The sequence below is a fragment of the Trachemys scripta genome, chromosome 3 (assembly GCF_013100865.1).
Source record: "Trachemys scripta elegans isolate TJP31775 chromosome 3, CAS_Tse_1.0, whole genome shotgun sequence".
Classification (NCBI taxonomy): domain Eukaryota; kingdom Metazoa; phylum Chordata; order Testudines; family Emydidae; genus Trachemys; species Trachemys scripta.
Window position 1 is genome coordinate 72199158 of NC_048300.1, and position 24567 is coordinate 72223724.

Sequence of the window (24567 nt, forward strand, 5' to 3'; positions counted from 1 at the left end):
CCATGTAGACACTGCATTATCTACATTGGCGTTGGCCGAATGAGGCTGACAGCTGGAATCCTCCTCTCCCCTCCCAAACACTGATAGCCCGAGCTGTCAGCAGGGCGCGGTGCTCACCCGATGCCTGGTGTCAGCGCCAGGGTAGGCTGTAGGGACTCCGCTGTGAAATCGTGCCTGTCAGACAGCTCCATCTGTCAGCACTGAAGCAGCTGTCAGCATCAGGAAGCCAGCTGTGAGCCCTAGGTGGGGCTGAGGCTATCAGCTCCAGCTGTTAGTGTCCCACAATGCTCCACTTCAGTCAGTGGAAGTGCTCCTGGTGAGGACGCAGACCACTGACAGAAGGAGCAAGTGTGGATGTGAACCACCAACTTCATGACTGCGTTGGCTTTATGTTGACATAACTTAAATCAATTTAATTTTGTACTGTAGACAAGCCCTCGAACAAAGGGTGAGCTAAGGAACTGTATTTTGTCTGTTATGTGCTTATAGTTGGACAATAAACCCAGTTAAAATGAGACTAGGAATGGGGAGAAGCCCTGCCATTTTACAGCCCCATTGTCCCTCGGCACTGTTCAAAAAACACTGAGAGATAGTCCCTGCACCAAAGAGTCTCATTTCAATAGACATGGCAGACAATGGGTGGGAGGGGAAGTGACCTGCCCAAGTCACAGAGCATCTTCCAGCTTACTGCCCTATCCAATGGGGGTGCTCTGCCTCTCATACACACTTCTTAAATCTTTATAGATTAATTTATTGAATTTTAATCAGAAAAAAATCCTTATCCTTAATTAACCCTATTTCCCAAAACATCAATGGGCCATATTCTAGCCCGGGGTAGGCAACCTATGGCACACGTGCCGAAGGCGGCACGCGAGCTGATTTTCAGTGGCACTCACACTGCCCGGGTCCTGGCCACCAGTCCAGGGGGCTGTGCATTTTAATTTAATTTTAAATGAAGCTTCTTAAACATTTTAAAAACCTTATTTACTTTACATACAACAATAGTTTTGTTATATATTATAGACTTATAGAAAGAGATCTTCTAAAAACGTTAAAATGTATTACTGGCACATGAAACCTTAAATTAGAGTGAATAAATGAAGACTCGGCACACCACTTCTGAAAGGTTGCCGACCCCTGTTCTAGCCTTACACATCTGGTCCCATTAAGAGTTTGCTCACTTATTAGAAGAGCTAATTTGACTCCTTTACTGTAATATCTGGTTCTGGATTACAAATTTTGGGTAAATTTTTCCCTTCAGATTCATGCATATCCCTAGTGCTTGTTCTGCACTTCCCTCCCAGCATTCTGTGTATCGATGTCAATAGGAATTGCACAGTGAGCCGGAGAACAGAAAGCGTACTAGAAAAGATCCATAGCACAGATTAAAGCACAGAATGGTCCCAATTAAGTCAATTTTAGTGGTTGTTGTTTTTTCCAACGACTTGAACTGCTTTCAAGGATTTCAAAAGCAAATTCCTATTTATTGTAAACTAAAATATGGGGCCAGATTCACAATTACATTCTGTCTGCTTTGTGCCACAAAGCAATCATTAACCCAGTGCAAGCATTTAAATAAGCTTATGGTTGCTAGCATCTCTGGAGTGGCAAAAGAAACTGGAATGTGCCAGTAAATGCGGCCGTTAATTTTTTTGTGTCAATATTTCTAGTAAAAAGATTTAGCACTCTCAGACATAAAACTAGACATGATAAAAATAAGCCCTTTTCTTACTAGATTTTAATTTAGGCATTATGATCGGTGTGATTCTTTTAAGCTCTCTGTATGTATGCATGTCTTCTGACATGTATAAAGCTTATTAGCAGACCCACCATCTCTGCCTAATAGAAAAATGCCCTCTATATTTTATTTATGCTTTAGTACAGAAAGACTTTGGGTCAGAGTCTCAGCTGATGTAAAAGCTATAGTTTATACCATTGCTTTACCCCAGCTGAGGATCTGGCCTCTTATTTATTTTTATTTTTTTTCAAATGGAGATTTTTATTTTTTTAAAGAAAGTTCTTTGTATCAGGGAAGCGTAACAGCTACATTGTTTTATGTTTTTTAGTCTATTGATCAGCCTGGATTCATTGATATTTGCAATAATAATTTCTCAAAATGCCATAACCTCAGGTCAGGTACTGGATTGAGCCAAAAGTGCTTTAGTGATGAAATGGAAGGGAGTGTGGCTTATGTCTCCCAGTAGGCCTGGTTTTTGTCACATGATTCTTCTGTGACATGACTCTGGTACTCATGTCTCCCCTCCCCATCTGCAGAGATAAGTAAAACATGGGACAGCTATGACTGACGCTGAACCCCTTGAAGAATCAGCTCACCCTTTGACAGTGGGCTTCTTGGTAACAATTTGTTACTAGTAATTAAAGGGACACACCTTCAAAAAAAATACACCTCTGTCTGATGACTTTTTACATACTATTGTTACAAGTGACAGCTAAATATACTATTAGAAGAAAATATTTTCTTTATTTATCCATTTGCTTACTTTGTGAAATTGATAGTGCTATGTGCCAGCTTTGCTTTTTCCCCTGTACAGTTGGTTAGTCAGTTTCCTTTGTTTTTTGGGTCTCCCCTGTTTTTTTCCCCCTGTCGCACAACAAAGTGCTTACATTTAGATCTCATATATCCCAATTTTGTCATAAACCTCCATATGGTGCCAGAATTACACACAGAATAAAGTGAAGTAATAAGATATTATAGGGGAATATAGAATATTTGGCTGCTAAAATATGCTGCCTACGGTGCTTTGATTTCAGTTAGCCTGGAGATTAGAGAGATTGAAAACAGGAGATCATCCATGACAGGCTTGATGTGAAGCTGAGTGAAGAGAATGGGGAATATACTCTTGGACAGAAAACCAGACTGGGAGTCAGGAGGCCTCACTAGAGCTGAGCAAAAGTCAAAATTTTCATCCCAGGAGAAATTCTGATATTTCAACATTCATTTTCATTCCAAACAGTTATGAAAAGTCAAAATATCAGTTATTTTCACAGAACAAAAAGTTTCAAATAATTTTGATTCAGAAATGTCAGAACATTGTTTGATCAAAACAAAATTTTTCAACACTCTTGAATGGAAACCTTTCATTTTGCTTTGTTGAACTGAATTGAAATATTTGTGTTTCAGGTCAGTTCATGATTAAACTGCATCTGCTTAGAGAGCTGTAGTGCCTTATAGGAGTTACAGTTCAGGTGCTTCATGCTTGCATTCTTCCTTTCAGTTACAACTTCTTGGCTGGACTATATTTTCCATGATGCACCAGGCACCTGACCCTCAACTTGGACAGTGAGGAGTCCATGGTGCATCATGGGAGATGTAGTACAGGCAGAAGCCCAGCAGAGAGGAGAGAATGAACTTTTACAGAAACTGGAGTTGGAATGTGACCTCATTTTAGAAAAGGTTTGACAGACAGCACAAAATGCTCAATGTGTGTAAAGCTAGCTAAATGATAAAGCCATGAAAGGGCTGAATGTATGAAAAACCTCAATAAAAGGGTAAAAGTGGCAGTTCCTCCTCAAATTCAAAAGCAAGCCACGTAATGCATTCTTTATGGCATGAAATACGCATTTAATGCCCACTTCCTGCTCTGCCTAACAGAATGCTGTAAGTACATTAAAATGGCTTTGCTTTCATGAGTCATAGGGCAACTTTCTTCAAGGCTCAGTTGCCAGCTCAGATTATTGTAGTGCATCTTTGAAAGTTCAGAGTGAAACTTAAAATATAAGGTACAGAGTGTTGCCCTATCTATACATGTCTGTGTTTTCATAGAGCAGTTCACATTCTGAGGCTATATCCTTAGCTGGTATAAATGGGGTTAGCTCTTTTGAAGCCAATGGAGCTCTGCTGATTTATGTCTGGCCACAGCTACAGTTATTGCTGTTTTAGAAACCCTAATGGCCAATGCTGAACACAAGACTTTCAGGATAAGGTAGTCAAAGATGGAGGATAGATGTAATGTGGTTCATCCAGACTGACAACAATGGGCATCTGGAACCAACTGTTATATCCACACATACCTAGATAGTAAGCTGTTTGGGACAGAGTCCATTTTGATGTTTGTACAGCTCATAGACCATTGCATCTGACTGATGCTCCTAGGCACTCCCATGATAAAATAAATAATAATGTATATTATGCAACAATAAGCAAACTTGTTTGGGTGTTCTATGCCATGCATCATAGGCTTGCGTATCAGTATGGTGCAAATACTTTGCACACACAATCCGGTTTATTTTGGATCTAAATCAGGTTGTTCTTGCCCTGCACCTTCCTTCATGAGTCTTTGTTGCTTCTATTTACCCCTTCAACTTCTTTTCCCTATGGCACACCACCCACTGATTTTCAACTACACCATTTGATTCCTGTGGTTGCCACCTGGATCCATGTGTGGTGGTGGTTTAACAGATAAAGCCAGAGCCATCACAGACAGGCCAAAAATGTTAGCATGGCACTTGATGAATCCATGTACGGGATGGCCAACTGCTGAGTTGACACACTCAATTTACTTGTTTATGCACATTTCCCCCTCACTTTTCAGAGTATTTGTAGTGGATCAGTCATTTTCCTATTCCTCCACTCAAAGTCTGGAGAAGACAGGCTGAAGATGTCTGGTAAATGGAAAATCAGGAGAATGAGAAAGAAAGAAAATGTAGGCTCAATGCCTTAGTTCCGTTAAGGGGAAATTAGCTTCTTCTGTTATCTGGCAGCTGCTAAATGTCCACTATAAATCTCCATTTTAAGGCATATGTAACTTGGTCATAAAGAGTACTGCTTGCAGATAAGAAAATGAACTCCTGAAAGGTTAGGGATGTGATAACTCTCTTTTTAACTCATCTGCTCTAATTGCCAGAACATCCATCACATTTCCTGGTATCTTAGGGGGGTGGGGGGGAAAAAGGGAAATCAGTAAGACTTGGCAGCAAGGTGGGGAAGAGAATGGATGCACCAGGAAACTAGAGGGACAAAGGAAAGGGCTGAAGAGACAAAATTGCAATCGTCAAAAATTTGACAAAATGTTTTTGAAAACTTTTTGAAAGTTTCTAATTGAAAGTGTTCTCAAAGAGACCATTTTGAACATGTTCACAAAATGTTTTCTGTTTTTCCTTTTCATCTTCCCCTTTTTCCTCATCTCTCCCCCATGTTTTCTATTTTGTCACTATAAAAAGGAAAAGGGGAGAGAGAAAGGGGTCATTGGGAGAGGAATGGAAATTTTCTAAAGACAAACATTTTTAAAGTGTTTGTTTCTGAAAAAGGAAATTTTTCATTCAATAGTATTAGAGCTTGTCAAAACCTAAGGGTCAAGAGGACAGCCAGAGAAGGCATGGGAGAGAATCTGATGCAAGGGAAAGGACAGTCATAGTCAAATGTTCTAGAGATCCAGAAAGGCAGGGGAAAGACTCCCACACATCAGGGAAGTCAGTGAATAGTGAGAGAAAGGAGGGAAGAGGATCTGATCCCCTGGGGGCTTGGAAAAGCAGCTAGCAGGGATAATAGAAAGACCATATTAGGACACACCAAGGATCAGGAAGGGCTGACAAATTCTATTAAGGTAAGGAAGACACAGGAATGGATGGATCATGGACGTGAAATGGCAGCCGAGAGAGGAGAGAGGGAAGTCACATATTTGCCTGGTGCTGTCCCTCAGAGAAGAGAAAAAAAGAAAGAGAGAGAGAGAGTGAGAGAGAGGAAGAGACAGACAGGAAGAAAAAGAAAGGAGGTGGACCCAGAAAACAAATACACTCTTTAAGTAGCATAGTGACCCAGCAACTCAGCTCAAGGGAGTGCTGCTAGGACATTAGAGTTGGAAAGGTTGAACTCCCTGGCTTAATACCATTGTGAATGGTGGAGTTGTGCATAAACGCAGGCATAATCAACAATTTTATCTTAATATGCCAAATAACTGCTCCCCTGAATCAGTCAATTAAAGAATCCCCAGGTTCACATTACCATAATATACTCTAACTGCACCCAAGGAACCATTATCATGTAGCATACTGCAGTCTAAAGACTCCCCAAGTAGGCATTGTCAGGATACACCCTAAGGGCTCCGTTTGAGCTATTATACCATAGTGTCTAAAATCTATGGATTAAACACTCCCATAATAGGCACTGATGTGATAGAACGTAGCAGCTACTGCCTATAATGTCAGTCACCCATGGATAATAGGAAAAACCAATACACTTCCAGTGAAATTGAAGAACCACAATCAAATCAAAGGAAGATACACAATCACTATCAGTGTCATTCGAAATTGTAATGGGAGCAAATTTTCCTACTAGGATTTAAAATGACTGAATTTGTTTTACATTACCATAAAAAACCTCTCAAAATAATGCAGACTGTGACAAAAGCTCACAAAATGGTACATTCATGTCTCTCTCAATCCTCCCATTGTACAAACGTGTGAGAGCCAACATATTTCATTTCTTAGGCAATTTTGCACCATCGTTCTACATTAATCCTTAATTTCCTCACCCTGATTGTTAAACACAGGAAAAATGTAACCACCTCCACCCCAACTATGAAGCAATCCTCACTTGAAAACAGGTTCATTTTAAATGGTTTTACTTCCAAAATGTTCTTCCACATTTTGTTCAAAAAATTTGCCCCTAACAGGGATTACTTATGCTAGTCCATAAATTGGGGGGAGGGAAGATTGAATACTTTTGCATTTCATATTTTGCACTAATCTATATTGCTTTTAAAAAAACTGTACATATGCAAGATTATCTAGTGGTCCCCAGTCCCTACAACAGGGCACTGTACTACATCAAGATGCTTTAAGAATGGAATTATGATGAGCACCATTCTAGAAATCAACAATTACATTTTAATATAAAACAGAACAAGACAATTTAGGTGCAAGCACATAGTGATATCCATCTCTGCCCAGTACAGACTGCATCTACACATGTCTAGGGTAGTAAATATGACTGTGCTCTGTCCACATTAGCCCTCCCGCCATTGCTACCATGGGTGAAACAAACTGCATTGGTGGTATTGCAAAAGTGGAAGATTCCACAAAAATGCTTAGATAAGGCACCAGAGTGCAAATGTATTTCTAGCTCTCTTCCCCCCACCCCTCACCCCCCTCCCATCCCCTGACAGTCCTAGCAGCTACAGCACTAGCTTTTGCTTCTGTCACAAAAGACCATGACTTTGGCCAGGTCTACACTAAAAAGGTTTGCCAGTGTAGCTATACCAACACTCTCCTCGTCTAGATGCAGCTTCAAAGGGCAAAAAAGTGTTTGCCAGTGTAGCTTATACCAATCCAGTGATCAAAAGAAGCTATACTGGCAAAAACACTTATGTCCTTATAACCAGGGCCGGCTCCAGGCACCAGTGAAGGAAGCAGGTGCCGGGGTGGCCAATAGAAAGGGGTGGCATGCCGTCTGTTATTGGGGCGCACGTTCCAGTCTCCGGCAGCAATTCGGCTGCGGGTACTTTAGTCACTCACTTCCTCTTTGGCGACACTTCGGCGGCAGCTCAATCGGGTTTTTCTTTTTTTCTCCTTCGCCGCTTGGAGCGGCAAAAAAGCTAGAGCCGGCCCTGCTCATAATTGTGCCGACGCTAGTGTATTTGCTGGTATAGAAATGTCACAAAAGAGTCTGACCCTGAACAAAGTAACACCCCAATATTATTATACCAGCAAAAGTTTGGGTGGGTGCAGACCCGGCCTTAGCAAAAGAAGAAAAGTGCTTCAGCACAGTGGTGAATTCTCTTGAATGCCTCCAGCCACCTCTGCTGGGGTGGGGTGAGTCTCTCACTCACCAGAGCCAACAGTAAGCCCCGAGTCTCCAAATATCAACTAGAATTATATAAAGAAAAGTATCCACTGCTGAAAAAAAGTACTATTAACCCCAAGCATTCATAGATCTGAGTCAAGCCTAAAAAAAAAGAAGCATGATTATTTTTTTTTTTTTTTTTTTAACTCTGATGATTTTTAAACCAGTGATTTGGTGGGTTCTTTTTATTGCCTTCTGATTTTTGAGCTTTTAGTGGTCATATTTTCAGGCTATTTCCTGGTAAAGGAAGAACATGAGTACTTGTGGCACCTTAGAGACTAACAAATTTATTAGAGCATAAGCTTTCGTGGACTACAGCCCACTTCTTCGGATGCACAAGTACTCCTGTTCTTCTTTTTGCGGATACAGACTAACACGGCTGTTACTCTGTATCCTGGTAAAGGAGGATACCCATCACAAGTTCCCCCTTGTGGTCAGACACAGCAGGGCCACTTTTCTGGCACCTCCCCTGGTGGCAGCTGCCATGACCCTGCAGTGGTTTGCCTTCTTGAGCCCCAGTCCTCTGGCTAAGTCATGCCTTTCTGTCCACCACTTTCAGTAATACAGCGAGTTCTGTAATAGGGTAGCCCCGTTGGTTAGGTGATGAGCCATCTGTGTCTTCCCTGGCCCAGATTCTCCCGTTAAGGGTGGGGTTTATACTTTCTGCATTCCTTCGGAGTTAGTAGAAAAACCCAGGCCTGCCCTCTCCACCAAGTTCCAATTCAGGGCCCAATGGTACACAGCTAAGGCCTGTGCACAAAAAGTGTTATACAGCTAAGGTTGCCAACCCTCCAGGACTGGCCTGGAGTCTCCAGGAATTAAAGATTAATCTTTAAAGATTATGCCATATGATGAAATCTCCAGGAATACCTCCAACCCTATATACAACCCCTGGATCACTGCCTCCAGTCTCCTCTTTCCCAACAGGTAGACTAATGGCCTAATAACTGACCTGACTGTTAGGAGTTTCTCCCCTAAAGGTTTGGTAAGGTGTCTGCAACCAGAGCCTTGAGCAGCAGGACCTCTTGCAGTGCTCCTTCCCAGGAGTTCAGCATGTAGGTCAGTTCATCCCCATTGTCTGCTCCTCTATTGTGCTGGCCTGTTCTCCTTTCGAGCTCCTCCTCCAAGCTTTGCAGGTGTGGTCAGGGTAGGGCCACTTGGTCTTAGAGACACTGCTTAACCCCTTCTTTACCACAGTGGGGTTTTATACCCTGTCACATCTCTGCAGCTAAGAGGGCTAGAAACTGACTTTAAAAAAAAAAAAAAAGAAAGGAAAGTATGCGAGACTGTCAGCATTTAATACATGCCTCCAGGAGTATTACCAAAACACCAAATATCATGAGACTTGTGATAATTCATGAAATATGGCAGCACTGAAAAGGACAAAGTCCATTTTCAAGTTCCTTGGTTCCTCGGAGATCTAGAGGGAATTTTTATTTCACTACATTATATTGCCCAGCAGGAAGCTCCCCCTGCAGGACTCAAGGGACCTGCATGAATAGACTCTGCACTTTTCAGTGATTGCCTCAATAATTGGGTTCTCTTTTTTGTGTTAGTTTAATTATTTTTAAATTAAAGAGTTAACAGTGGAAGAAATGCATCTCTCTTGTGTTCTCTGCACTCAGAGTTTCATAGATTCCATGCTTCAGGACTTTGCCATCAAGTGCCACTGGAAATGTTGCTAAAAATGCAACACAGATTTTTATTTTGTTTCAATTTTAACCAACCTTGACCAGGAGTGCTCTGAATATTCTCAAGCCTCTTTAATCAGGCAGAGTCTGTGAAACATGTCACAGCCAGGATGGCCTCTGACACTTACGGAGTTAAAGTGAGCCATGCTACTTGGTAAATTAAAGGAAATATGTGGGTAGGAAGATACAGGCTGAACTTCTAACTTGAGCTGAATCACGGACTCGTGTCACTTGGGTGAATCACTTATTCACCTTATGCCTCAATTAGTGGTAAATCTGACTAAAAGAAAGGAAGAATCTCCCTGGAATCACCATGTGCCATTCTTAGCTGATTATCCTAGATAAATACATTTCATAATAAGAAAGCTCATCCAGAAACATTTGCTAATTGGCAAAAGGTGACATTTTCCAAAGTGCCTAAATGACGTAGGAGTCCAAGTCTTATATTTAAAAGTGACTTGGACAATTAAGCATCTTAGTCCCATTGACTTCATGTAGGGACTTTACAAAATTTTATCCTAAACCCACATAAATAAATGTGTCAAAAAACCCACAAACCCTCTGACTGGTATTAGACAAAAATGTCTATGGACATGGCTACAAACCACAAAAATACCAAACAAGAGATCTTCATATCGTAGGAGGAGATAAACAATGGGTGAGGGGAAATTTTTAAACCAGACTATGTGCTAGAACGTCTGTTTATACTGAGACTAACTTGAGACTCCATATGCAAAAGAAGTAGCTCAATTACTTGAACTAAAGGAGAAACTTAAATTAGCTCTGGCAGTCACACTCCTTTTCTCCCACGCATGCATGACTGCAGTAGGCAGCCTTTAGTGTATGCTTGGTCATGTCCCAGATATCATGCCTTGGCTGAGGTATAAGCAGTCTGTGAGATCACCTGTCTGAGCAGGAGGATTGGTATTTACTCAAAAGTATTTTGTGAACCTGTATTTTTTGCAAAACCTCTTATGATTAGCACTTCAGGGTCTATCAGTGCACACAAAGCTGCCCCTCACCAGTAGAAAGCCTGGCTTCCTACTGGCTGGAGGCCTAAAAAGGGAATGTGACTATTGTTTCTAATTAAGATACTCCTTTTCAGAATGAGATAGGGCTCAGTTTCAAAAGAAGCAGTGGTCTCAGTTCAAGGGAAGTCAACTTCTTTGGTCTTTCCCTCATTTGCCCAGCAGAACCATCACAATGGTGGTTCTGCTTTTTGAACCATCAACTCCGTAGCAATATTTGGTCCCTAGAAGGCAAGAACAAATGCTTAGTACGCAGAATGCCAACGTGGCTATCTGAACACCACAGAACAGAAATAGTGGGGGCAGAACCAAAGAGAAAACTTTGCCCTCCCACTAAAAAGTGTGGCACTTTGGGGCCACAGGTGAACATTTTTCCTAAGAATCCCAGCGTCACTGATCCCCTCACATCCAGGGCACAGAAGAGCTTGATTTCTGTCAGCAGTAACATGGTAATTGCCAGCAGCCAGTTGCATTGGGCGGGGGAATTAGAGAAGAGAACCATGATCTTTCACACACATGACAGCATGCAACTAGAGCTGGTCATACCCTTTTTGCAGAGGGGGGCGGGGCGCAAAGTAAGATTTTCAGCCAAAAATGAGGTTTTGGCAACACACTTTTTAGTGGTTTTATTTTGTCATGAAATTTCAATGAAAAAATTCTCAGGACTTTTTTTGGGTGGTCTGGGGGGGAGGAGAACAACCCCCCTCTTACTCCCCTCCCCCCTTTTCACTGGAAAAGGTTGCAAAAGTTGAGAGAATTTGGAGAAAACTTCTCCCCCTCCCACCGTCCACCCCACCTTCGCTTTCCAGTAGGGAAACGTTAAAAAGTGACACGGTGGATTTTTCCCCTTTAAAGAAGAGATGGGGGGAAACGGGTGGTGACTGGAAGGAGAGCCATGGAATGGGAATCAGGAGAACTGAATTGGTCTCCACTTTTGTCACTGACTTGCTATGTAACTGTGGGTTGATAACTTATGGCCTGATTTTAATTGTATCAAATTGATTTTAAAAGGAGCAGTGGGAAATCATGCCATTATACTTCCTGTGGCTAGTAAAATGGGGATAGTGTTGCTTATGCATCATGGTAATTTTGAGGCCAATAGATAAAAGTGCTGAAGAGGAATGGAGAATTTGTGGTTTAACACACAGTGCTTGGATTCAATTCTCAGCTCTGCCACAAACTGGGAGCTTGGGCAAGTCACTTAGGACCTGATTTTCACAGCTCCCAGTGAATTTAACTGGGGTCTTGGATATATATATATATATATATATACACACACACAGACACACCTTTGAACATCAGGGCATTAGTTTTTCTGTGCTTTCATTACCCATCTGTAAAATGGGGATGATAATCTTCTCTTTCTCCAACACTTTGTCTAGTCTATTTACATTTAAAGCTCTTCATGGCAGGGACTGCTCTTATTATGGGTTCCTACAGGTGTACATTTTGCATATCATGGGGTTCTGATCATGTTTGGAACCTCTAGGTAGTAGTAATAATAATGGTTACATGTTATTTGACTATTATCCCAAATATGTGCATGACATTCAGTTTTCAGTATTCAATCTTCGTAAAGGCATGACTACAAAAAAATTCCAAATCACGAAATGCTGGGTTTTGTTCAGTTAAATTATACTAAGTGTATAAGTGAATTATGGCTTTGAGGCAGCTGCAAGACTTTCCTGTTGAAGGAGCTCAGGTATCCCTGTTGCATTCAATTTACTCTTTGGCAAAGACAGAGTGGACATTTGTTTTGCAATCTACTAAATTTGCAATCATTAAATGGTTGTGCCCTGTTCCAATTTGAGAAGTGTAATGGTGCACTGCCATTATGAAAAATCATATATTTTGGACGGAAGGACGGAGACTGAAGATAAGATTTCATTTCCTGTGTTACTAATAGTTATAAAAATCTAGGGCAAGATTTTCAACAGGACTCAGCATCAGTCCAGTTCTTCTCTACTTGAAGTCAAATATCACCTTTGTAATTTTCATTAATGTAGGCTACTTACAATGAGTGTAGCTATCTGAATTAAACAGGACTTCACATGAATATCTTCTTGTGTGACTGTACAAGGTTTGATTTCATGAGCCAATTTTAAAAAGACTAAAGAGCCTGATTTCCATTTGCATTAATGTTCCTTTACACTGTTCTGGAAATGTAAAGAGACCTTAGTATAGAGACTTTAACAATAACCATCCTCAGACCACATCACAGCCTGTGTGCCAAGTACCACTGAACTCGTGTACCCTGTACTCCCAAGGCTCTCTACACCATGAGCTAGCATGTAGTAAAAACCTCCTTCCCCCAGACTCTGTTGCTGCATAAAGGCAGGTACAATTGCATTCCTTGTATTCCAGCAGTGCCCAAATCTAGCGCCCACAATAACAATAGCTGGTGGGGAGAAGTGGGTGAGGAAAGTACAGCTGCCCCCACACATAGAGGATCGTCTGCTGCACCCTTTCAAAAAGTGTATGGGTGTAGCCACTCTCACCCTGCACTGCAGGAGGCATTATATTGAGGGGATACATCCACCCGCTATCAAAACTGAGCGCACTCTACAGGCCCTTCTAGATCCTTCACTGATACTGTAACCAAGATGTCTACCACTGCTATAAAGGTCTTCTTCCATATGGCAGGACAGGAGGCTATAAACTCACCTGACACATAAGGATCTGGCCATGGTGGTCCATCATTTGTCACCTTCAGGCTTCACTATTGTAATGCACGCTACCTGGCAATGAAAAGCTCCAATTAATTTAAAATGTATTAACCCAACTAGTAAGCATCACAAGCTTCCACAAATATATCAGCCTGGTGCTTCAGATCCTGCAATAGTTCTCCAGTGAATAGCTCCTGGAGCTCTAGGGTATCCTGCTAATGCATGCACCTAACAGCAGCCATCTGAGCCTATATATTTGGGTTGTCTAATTTTAATGACTCCAGCAATGGTGCTGCCTCTTACTCACCTGAAGATTATGCCACACCCGAACAGATCCCACCATCAGGGCTGGCTCTAGGCACCAGCAAACCAAGCACGTGCTTGGGGCAGCACATTTTCAAGGGCAGCATTCTGATTTTTTTTTTTGCGCTTCCGGCGGCAAAAGCCTGGAGCCGGCCGTGGCAGCAGCAGCGCGTCGTGGGGCGCCCTGGGACCGCTGCAGTTCACACCGCGGGGGAGCAGCACCCACACCTTGTGGCGTGGCTGGGCAGGCTTCGAGTGGGGAACACTCAGCTGGGGGACACCCCCCGGGGCACACGGAGCCGCCCCCAGCGCTGCAGCGCGGCCGCCCCCAGCGCTGCAGCGCGGCCGCCCCCAGCGCTGCAGCGCGGCCGCCCCCAGCGCTGCAGCGCGGCCGGGCGAAGCAACCCAAGCCGCCCAGGGACTGTGGCAGGGCAGCCAGAAGCAGCAGCTGCAGTGGGGCCATAGAGGGCGGGGCGCTGTCGTGCGGGGCCTGCGTCCCGCTGTCCGGGGCTCTGCTGCCTCTGGGGCTACCCTACCCCAACTCCTCAGCCCTCTGCCAGGGTGGTCCCCTGGCTCTAACCTCCCAGGTCCCGGAGGCGGGAGCCCTGGATGGAGGGACCCTGGGCTGAGGCTCGGCCCGGGAGCCCCTCTGCTTACCCCAACTCTGCCAGTGCCAGATCGGCTGGAGGTGGTGAAGGGGGAGCAGGCAGAGTCATCACTGGTGAGGGGGAGCCCAAGACCGGGGTGGCAGGAGGTGCGGGTGGGGGGGGAGCCCAGGGCTGGGGTGGGGGGCAGCCAAAAATGTTTTTGCTTGGGGCGGCAAAAAACCTAGAGCCGGCCCTGCCCACCATCGTGAATAGTTAGCCTAAACTTTGCTTTTGTGCATTTCATCTCAGTATTCCAAGTTATTCCCCTTTAAAGCTTGCTAATGAACTCCCCCCCCCCCCCCCAATTTGATTCCTCCCTTTCCAGTTCTCAAGCACTCACACAAGCACCCTGGAGCCGCAGATGAATATGTTAATCTCCACATAAAGATGTTTTAAAATCATCATGCAAACATTTCAATGGCATTTAAAAAACCCTATTTCTAACAAACCATAAAAAATGGTGTCTTGTGTCAGACTGGAGTTGTGAATGTTGTTTGTGAGTCATGGATGCCAAAAATATGGGCATGACAGAATATTGATATCCAGATCAAGTCTCCTTGATAGCGGTCCAATAATAGATGTGCTGAGAAGTGTCTAAGGTCAATGAATGTTATACTGTTCATATTAACAATGTGAAATCACACAGAATTGTATGCTACTAAATCAGGTTTGTCAAATGGGTAAAGCAGAATCCATTTGTGGTGTGCCAATGCAGTTGTGTCACATACATGAGTTAAAGACCTGATTACCAATTGCCTTACATCTTGTGAGTTCCCTTATCCCCGCGCAAAGCATGTATACCACACTACCATTGTGATTTAGTAGCATTTTATAGCCAGTTTGCACAGATGTAAACAATGACTGTTGCAAGGCCATGGGGAATCTGGACCTATAAATTTGCCATCGGTTGTGCTTATGTAGTCATTCAGGATCTGCTGGTTAATTTCAAAAAGAAAAAAAATAAGCTGGCTCCTGGGCACTATATACAGTATTTAGGACACAGGTTGGCATCAGAAGCACGTAGGAACTTTCAGTGAAATTCAAAAATACTTGGTGGGGAGGGGGAAGGAAAGCAGACTGCTACTATTGTTACTCAGCTTAATTAACAACAAGGAAAGAAGACTGAATGACATTCTCAAGGAAGGTGGCATCAAGGCAGTAACTTTGCAAAACCCAGCAAGCTCCAGATGGTTCTCACTTCACAGGGCTGCCTCAGCTGTTTGTGACATGAAGCGCACACTTGTGCCAAGCTTTCAGCGGTCAACGGGAATCACAAATGCTCTTTCTGAATGTACAGTATAGAGTGTCAAATGTGTTCTTAGCATTTTCTTTCTTGAGGCTACACTGCAAGATGTCAAAACACATATCAAAATGCTTTCTGGGGAATTTAAGTGATACAAGAATTATTCACCCTACAGTATGATTCACACAGGAAAATTGACCTAACCTGCTTTCAGCATAGTCTGCCAGGGGTGATCTCTCTCCAGCACACAGTATTAAGAAGTCTCATCTAAGGATCTTATTATTTTACATAGATTTCATGTACCATCCGAATGTGTTAATGAGTGATTTTTACAAGAAAATTCTTAGTATTGGTTTAAAAATTTCCCAATTGAGAGACATGGAAATTATCTACAGAATCTATACAGCATGGGCAGTAGCAAAACAAGTCTCCTTCAAATGATCTACCAGTATCCTTCATCCTGGACCCAAAAGGCCCGATCTGCAGGGTTAGAATAATTCCTCGTAGCTATGTGTGACGACAGCACTGAATTGTGCCAGTCATAGCTGCAATTCTGTGATGGGGATAAGTACTCAAACGAACAGCACTGAGTCCCCAACTCATTCCATGTAAGTCACCAAAATGGTAATAAATTTTGGTCACTACCATTGCAGGGTGGATTTAAAAAAGCAACCTAGAACTTCTTATAGTCTCTTTCCAAGCCCCTGTCATTATATATATGTTCTAAGCATGGCCAACCAGGTAAGACCAATAGTCCATCTTGCCCAGTATCCTGCCTCTGACAGTGGCCATGCCAGATGCTTCAGATGGAATGAACAGAAAAAAGCAATTTTGAGTGATCCATTCCCTGCCATTTAGTCCCAACTTCTGGCAGTCAGAGGTTTAGGGACACCCAATGCATGGAGTTGGATCCCTGACCATCGTCTAGACACTTATCTGATTCTTTTCTGAACCCACTTACACTTTTGGCCTTCACAACATCTATGATGGGGTGTTCACTAGAAACCAGCCCTGAAGGGCTTAAGGTGGCTCAGAAGGGGTCAATTAACCTTACAGGCATCATTGCTAAACCCTAATTGAAGATGAAGTCCAGCTGGGCAAGAAGCTGAGGTATAAAGCCAAGAAATTTGTCCCAGAAAGGGCTGGGTGGGGTTGGCTAGAGTGAAAATGGAGGATTTTCTGACCTTCAAATGATGATATCAGCAAAAAAAGCAAAACCAAAGAAGGAAATAAAGCAAAACATAATTGTAAGATCACTAGTCAAAGTAACATGATTAAGTGACGTTAACCCTATGAAAATAACAGTCTGGATTAAAAAAAAAAGCATAGGGGATATAGTAAGAGCCATGAAGCTGCGAGATGAAAATCTTATAGTTGAATATAAAAACAAGCAGCAAGCTGATAAACTGCTAAAAAACTAAAACGCTAGGACAAATTAAAATAAGTTGCCAGCTACCATAGGGAAATGAAAGGAGAAGTCTTTGGAGTGCTGTTAGAACGGAACAATGATGAGAGAACCAAAAGCATAGGAGGAAAATAAAGTGTTAGCCAGTAAGCAATTAAGTAAACAAGGAGGAGAAAGCTAGCCATCAGTAGCAGTGCTGATTACATTTAAGCGAGGGACTCTACCTGGGAAAGGAACACTAGGGTGTCAGATGTTCAGAACCGAGCCATATATCCCTCCCATAAGGTGTTATATGTAGCTACTGCTTGCAAAGGGAAAACAAGATGCAGTAAATGTGAGGGAGTGCGTTCCTATGAAAATTGTACAGAAGGTACATAGGTCAAATGTAGTAACTGTGATGGTAATCAAAGTCCAGCATATATAGTGTATTGCAGAAAGACACGCTAAAGAGATATAAAAGACAAACACTTAACAGATATTATGCGGAAGCTGTAAGGTGACTCTCAAAGTATCAGGAGAGAAGGATGAGAAACTCAGCACAGGAAAAAAATGGAACCACAGACAGATTCTCATTCTATAAAGAATATGATAAATATTGTGGAAGGAATAGGCAATAATATATTAGTGGTGGAAAAAACATTTATTGCATTTATGAGAGCAGTGATACATTGTACATCACAAACGGGGAAGGAAATCAGAAAATGAAAATTATATCAAGGGCAGTGGAAAAATACTTGTATGTTAGCCATTTGTCAATGAACTGTATTCATGCAATTTTTAATAAGGTTAATGGTGAAATATGACTAGTATGGGAATCACAATCTTTTGCTGGAATGTGTACAGTTTGATAACACATGGTCAAGTACTAAAAGAAAATATCTTGGAAATGAAAACAAATCAGATGTTATATTTATCCAAGAAACTTGGTTGGTTGAAAAGCTTGCTTTTAAAATTCCAGGGGATATTGCCTTTAGGAAGAAGAGGAGGCATTTGTACTTTCATAAGGATAATTTTAAACTACATAGCAGTAGAGCATGAAGACATAAGCCTAGGATATAATGCTGTTGAGTTCCCAATGAAGAGAAATATTTCCTTAAGAATTTATAATACCTATAATCTATGTGGGAACTGAGAAAGCTTGGAGCTACAAGAAATAGGAAAGACTGCTAAAAGACCGTATATTATATGTGGTGACCAAAATGGAATAAATTGTGGTGAAGTAAGACAACTGTTTAAAATAGTGCATACTTACAAAATAAATGTAGTGGTTTTAAATGATGGCACTCCAACTAGATCTAATGCAACAGATTTTTTTCCTGCTTAGACCTGGGAATTATAACAGCAGATGTTGCAAGTAAATGCAGCTCGAACATATATAAGGAAAAAGGAATGAGGAGTGATCATTTCTCTATACTTATTACTTTTCAAGGGCAATAAGGTAATGGGAAATTACCCACCTGGAATTTTAAGAAAGCCACCTGGGAGCTACTTACAAGTTAATGTACTGAATTTTTGAATAATCATGTGATGACAGAGAAAATTTCAGTGATAATGTAATAATAGGATTAATAGCAGTAGCTACTGTAGCCATACTTAAGATGTTGAAGTACCCCAGAACTAAAAAACTCACTTCCATGGTGGATGAGGTGTGCAAAATGGCAATTAGAAAAAGGAACAAAGCCTAAAAAAATGCAATGAATACCAGAGATATAATGAAGTATGAAAGTGGTAAGGAATAACAAAGAATTATTTAAAAAAAAAAATCAGAGAGAGTTGGAGAAAGTACTATGAGTGGATAAATAATGATACCATGACATCAGAAATATACAAGCAAATTTAAAACTGACTGAAATTCAGACTAACAGTAGTCAAGTCCTAGGTCTTCTTGGGAATGACAACATAGTTAAAAGTTCTGATAAGAAAGCAGGAGTTCTAGCAAAAACTTTCTGAAGGGTGAGTAATGATGAAATCAACAGTTTCAGAGTAGCAGCTGTGTTAGTCTGTATCCGCAAAAAGGTGCCACAAGTACTCCTGTTCTTTTTGATGAAATCAAAGTGACTTTTCCACCAGATTAAAAGGCAATTCATTGAAGAGAGTCACAATTTACTAGGTAGTTGGGATAAATGTGAAGTTACTATATTGAATGAATGGTTTTGTATGTGAGAACTTGAGAAAGCTATTGATATCAGCAAGAATATATCTGCAGGTAAAAATAATATATGCAACACCATATTAAAATTTCCTTGAAAGCAGTTTGAGGGGTCTCTTGGAATTATAGAGCACTATATAGGAAAACAGAGTCATAGCATTAGGGTGAAAACATGGAGTAGTAACTCCATTAAGAAAATCAGGCAAACTTCCACCATAGTGGATGCCTATAGACTAATTGCCCTTACACCCTGTCTGGGTAAAATTACAGAGAGAATGGTGAATGAAAGACTGGTTGCTTATTTGGAAAACAATGACACTATAGAGAAGGTGCAGAATGGCCTTAGGAGAGACCAGGGCTCCCACTGTCCATCATTTTCCCTCTTTTCTCCCCAGCTGGCAGCCTTTGGGGAAATTTTCTGTGGGCTACTGCCCACAAACCAGGGGTCAGCTTCTCTTCTTCCCCTGCTCCCCTTTGCAAAAGGAGAGGGTCTGGCTGGAACAAGGACCAGTCTCTCAGAGAGCCCCCGGCAAGACAGCTCTCAGGGCTTAGTCTCTGAGTCTATTGCCTCCCTTTGTGGGGTTTACCTTCAGCCCCACTTCCTGGGGCATATTGCTTTACTGTCAGTCAGGGCGGTTTTGGGAGTGGTGCATCTCACAGCAGTCTCCTTCTTAGCTGGACTCCCTCTGTTAACAGCAGTCCCTGAGCAAAGTAAGCTTCTTCCTGTTCACCACTCCTGCCTGTGGTAAATTCCTCCCCCTTTAATCTCCTCCCACTCCAGGCTGAACAAGCCTTGCAGGTGCATCTCATTAGTTTAGAACAGGCCCAGAGGAGCTCATTGGCCTTCTCCATACCAGTGTGAGTGTTTGTCCTTTCACAATACACCATTGATCACATTATTAAATTAGAAACAGAAATTCAAAAAAGTAGGAGGCACAAAGGTTTCGTGATAACTAACATTCTAGATATTGAAAAGGCATATGACATGCTCTGGAGGGAAGGTTTGTTGGACAAAGAGTGGAAGAATGGATGGATGGATTAGAGAATTTTTGTGTAAAAGAACATGAAAGCGAGAGTTGGGACAGCTATGCTGAATATATATAATATTAAAAATGATGCACCACAAGGAAGTGCTACCATCCTGACCTTATCTAATATTGTGGTAAATGATCTCCCAAAACAGATCAGTTAGGAGTCACTCTAATTCCCAGGTGATTGTAATCTGTGGATTCAGAGTAGGAATACTGCGTGGCAGAAAGGAAAAATCAACAAAGTGTTAGGAGAGACCTCTGACTGGGGAAATGCATGGGGTTTCAAGCTCTCCATTGCTAAATCCAAACGATAGGCCTTTACAAAAAGGGGAGTTACAAAGAAATGCAAATTGTATCTATATGGAGAACAAATAGACAAGGATTTAAATTCTTAGGGGTAATATCTGATACTAAATTACTTTGGAAAGATCATATAAATTACATGAAAGATAAATGTTCAGGAAGGATTAACCTGCATAAAAGCCTTGCTGAGACTAAAGAGGGTGAGAGGCAGATAAGAAAAAACTGCTGATAGTATACAGAGCCTTAATCAGACCAGTTATTGACTATGGATGCCAAGCCTTTGGGTCAGCATCAAAATCAGAACATAAAAAATTAGATTTAATACAAGCCCAGGCACTACAAATTGCATATTGTACATTTATTACAACACCTATATGTGCTACAAATAGCTGCTAGTGAAATGCCAGTAATACTACAAATGAAACTACTGAACCTTACATTCTGAGGAAAGTTAATGAGAACTGCAATGATGAAAGGACCAAACAAATATATACCTATGGATCCAAAAAAGAAAAAAAAAAGAGTTAGTGATGACATATTGTATACCAAAACTGGGAATTAATACATCTAAAAGAATATCTGATTATGTAGCTGTCACGACAGACAAACTTGTAGCAATAATGCTACCATTAAATTGGATCTGGGATATACACACAGCAGCATGGGTCATTTTTTTAGATTCAGTCTCAGGCCTGATAGCAATAAAAAAGGGTGTCTCAATATGCAGAAGTTATTTTATCAATGAAATGATATTTCTAATAACAGAGTTAGTACTGATAGGGACACGTAGCATTAGCTTGGATCCCAGAGCATAGTGGGATAACAAGGAATGAAATGGTGAACAAAGCAGCTAAAAACATTATAAGAAATAGAAGGGTTTTCACAGAAATACCCTTGAGTAAACAGGAATTCAAAAGCCAAGCACAGAAAAAATGTAAAAGAGGACTGACAAAAAATTAGGATTAATGAAAGAAGAGAAAGATTTTTTTAGTTGTGCCCTACCGTTGAGGATAATGACATACTTCGGGGTCTGGGTAGGAAGAATGAAGTGCTTTGGTTTAGAGTAGTAATTGCCCATTGCGGCTTAAAAAAACATTTTCTAATAAACAGACACAAAGCTAGACTATGTACACCTTGTAACATGGAAGAAACAATTGTTCACTTTGTATAGGTGTGTGAGGGCTTTGGTAAAGAAAGGGAAAAGCTTTCTAAGGAATTCAAATGTCTTAAGGTAAAAAAAAAATACATTGTATTATTCAGTAAAAACACTGTGGAAATAAGGTATTATTAAAAAGGGGTTGTTACATTATCTGAAAGATACAGGGCAGAGTGAGAGGATATAAACTGCTAATTATTGAAGTTGGTGGTGGCTATAGACTATTCAGTCAAATCTGCTTTGCCATATAAACAAAAAAAGAAAGGTGCTCCAGGGAAAGTGTCTGCATTGCTCTGTGAGCACAGAGAGGTGGGTAGAGGAAACCCAGGGGGAGTAAATACCCTGGGAGCCTGTCCCTGATAGAAGGAGTTTACCCAGGGGCATTGCGGGGAAGAAAGCCTGTGGAAGGCAGAGTAGGAAGGAGCCCAGGGAAAGAGCAGTGAATGGTTAAGACTGCATAGACCTTGGTTGCTGATGATTGGGTCCCTGGACTGGAAACCAGAGTAGTGGATGGGCCCAGATTCCCCGGCCAGCTACTGGGAAGTAGCACAGATTGGGAATTGGCACAGAGGACAGCCTTGGCTGGTGTATGGACATTTGGTCGGGAGGGACTTTGACACACTCAAAGGTGCGGACTATAGTGACCAGGCCAGAGGGCCAAACCAGGAAAAAGGAGGGAGGGAGACCACAGGGCGAGCAACTGATGTGGGGGGGGGGGCAAACTGGGAGAAAGCTAATCCCCAGATGTAGCCACTTGGAGGTGCCAACTGCAGCGACGTGTCAACCAGTTTACAACATCCCATGGCAATAAGTTTCACAGGTTGACTGTGTGTTGTGTAAAGAAATACTTCCTTTTGTTTGTTGTAAACCTGCTGCCTTTTCATTTCATTGGGTGACCCCTGGTTCTTGTATTATGGGAAGGAGTAAATAACACTTCCTTATTCACTTTCTCCACATCATTCATGATGTTATAGTCCTCTATCATATCTCCTCCCCCACCCTCGTCATCTCTTTTGTAAGCTGAACAATCCCAATATTTTAAATCTTCCCTCATATGAAGGTTATTCTATACCCCTAATAATTTTTGTTGCTCTTCTCTGGAAATTTTCCAATTATATTCATCTTTTTTGAGATGAGGCAACCAAACTGCATGCAGTATTGAAAGTGTGGGCACACCATTTGTCTCTCGGTCAGCAGCACTTGTTAATTTTTACAGTCAATCATGGATGCAAATGGAAACAATGGATGCTTTTTTAACCCCTGCTGAGAGCATTTGAAAATCGGAAGTAGTTTTCTAATGGTCACTTATGACTCAAGAAGGATGCCATATGGATATCCCTAGAGACTGAAATCTTCATTTTAACTACTAAAAAATACATCAAGTTTAGTAAGAGTACACACTTCCCCGAACTGTGTATTCCTCTTCTCCATACTCCAATTCTGGCCCTCCAAGAAGGGATATTCTTTTTCATACGTACTCAGTGTTGATCAGTGGAATACACCCTACAGAAAATCCCCTGCAGGGCAGATGGAATTTTAAGACATTTTGGAATTGTGTGGAAATCTCTATGCCTTAATGTCTCCCCAATTCTAGATAAAAGACAGGTCTCTCCCCAGGGCCCATTGGCTTCTCTGTTGAGGAGGATACCAATGCAATGGAAGTTTCATGTTGAACACTTATCCATGAGGACCAGGAGCAAGATCACCAACTTATTTCACATAGGTTTCCAAAAGGATGTGTGTTTTCTTTTATTCAGGGAGAAGAATATGGAGGAAATCAATGCATATTTTGAAGAGGAAGTAAAAGCTGATGGGAGAGTATATCCTTCATTTATACAGGCTGCCACAGTTAAAGATGAGTACATGCAGTTTAAATCATTTTTAAAATTAATGCTACACCCTGGTATACATGACATATGCTACTGTCTCTTCTGTAATCAGTCAGTCCAAGAGATAGTTCCTGACTTGGCCACTTCAGTTTAAAATAATGACATAGATCCCTGCTGTATTCTCTGGAGAACATTTCTTGACAAAAATCATCTGAAATTCTGCCTGAAGTCTCCTGTAAGTAGAGCAGCAGTGAATAAACTTGTGAGAATCCCCAGGCTCCTGATGACATGATATGAATTGAGTTTCAGGAAAGGATTCTAACATGGATAAAGAAGACTGGAGTAACCGCCTGAAGTTTGCTGCCTTGAAGGATATCTAACTAGACATTTATACCAAGCTCATCACCATCCTACCTGTGCCTCTTACAATTTCTAAAAATAAACAAAGCCAGGCCTCACAGAATCCCACCAATCTCAGTATTCAAGATCTTTATTAAGCCATTGGGAAACTTGGGGGACAATAACAGACTAAAGTGCCAGTAGTTCCTGGATGACACCCAGTTTTATGTCTCCTTTATGTTGAATGTAAAGAGCACCATCTCCTAGGTTTCTGGTGCCTTGTATAGATCAGCACATGGATGAAGAGCAGCTGGCTAAAGTTGGATCCAGGAAAGACTGAGGTGATGTTGGTAGGAAGAGGACTGTATTTTGAAGACCCCACTTCCTCTCTGAAATGCCCATGTGCCCTCAGCTTGTCAGTCTGCAGTCTTGAGATCCTATTGGACTCCTCAGTGTTACTGATTGCCCAGATAGTCATATCAACAAAAAATGCCTGCTGCCATCTATGATCAGCCAAATGATGACACTGTCTCTGGTTGGACACAGATCTGGCCATGGAGAGCCATGCAATTTATGACATCAAGATTTGATTACTGCAGCTTAGTATACCTAGGACTGATATGCCACACTAGCTTGTACAAAATGCAGCAGCTCATCTACAGTAGTTGCACCTTAAAAGTTCCATCCACTTTGAAAACTGTTGCCTTCTTGAAAGATATTCCCCACACCAAAAGTACTAGTAGAACTGGTAATATGTCAAACAAGTGGAAAATTTTAAAGCAGACCCACAATAGTCACCAGAAAAATTGCTGTGAAAACATCATTCTGATGCTCCTCCCTCTGCATTGGCTCCATATTAAATACAGAATCCCTTTCAAGATTTCTGTCTTGATAGCCAAATTTTTTCATGGGATTAGCTTCAGCTTCCTGAGAGACTGACTCTCCCTCCAGGACAACGGTCTCCAGTGATGGCTAC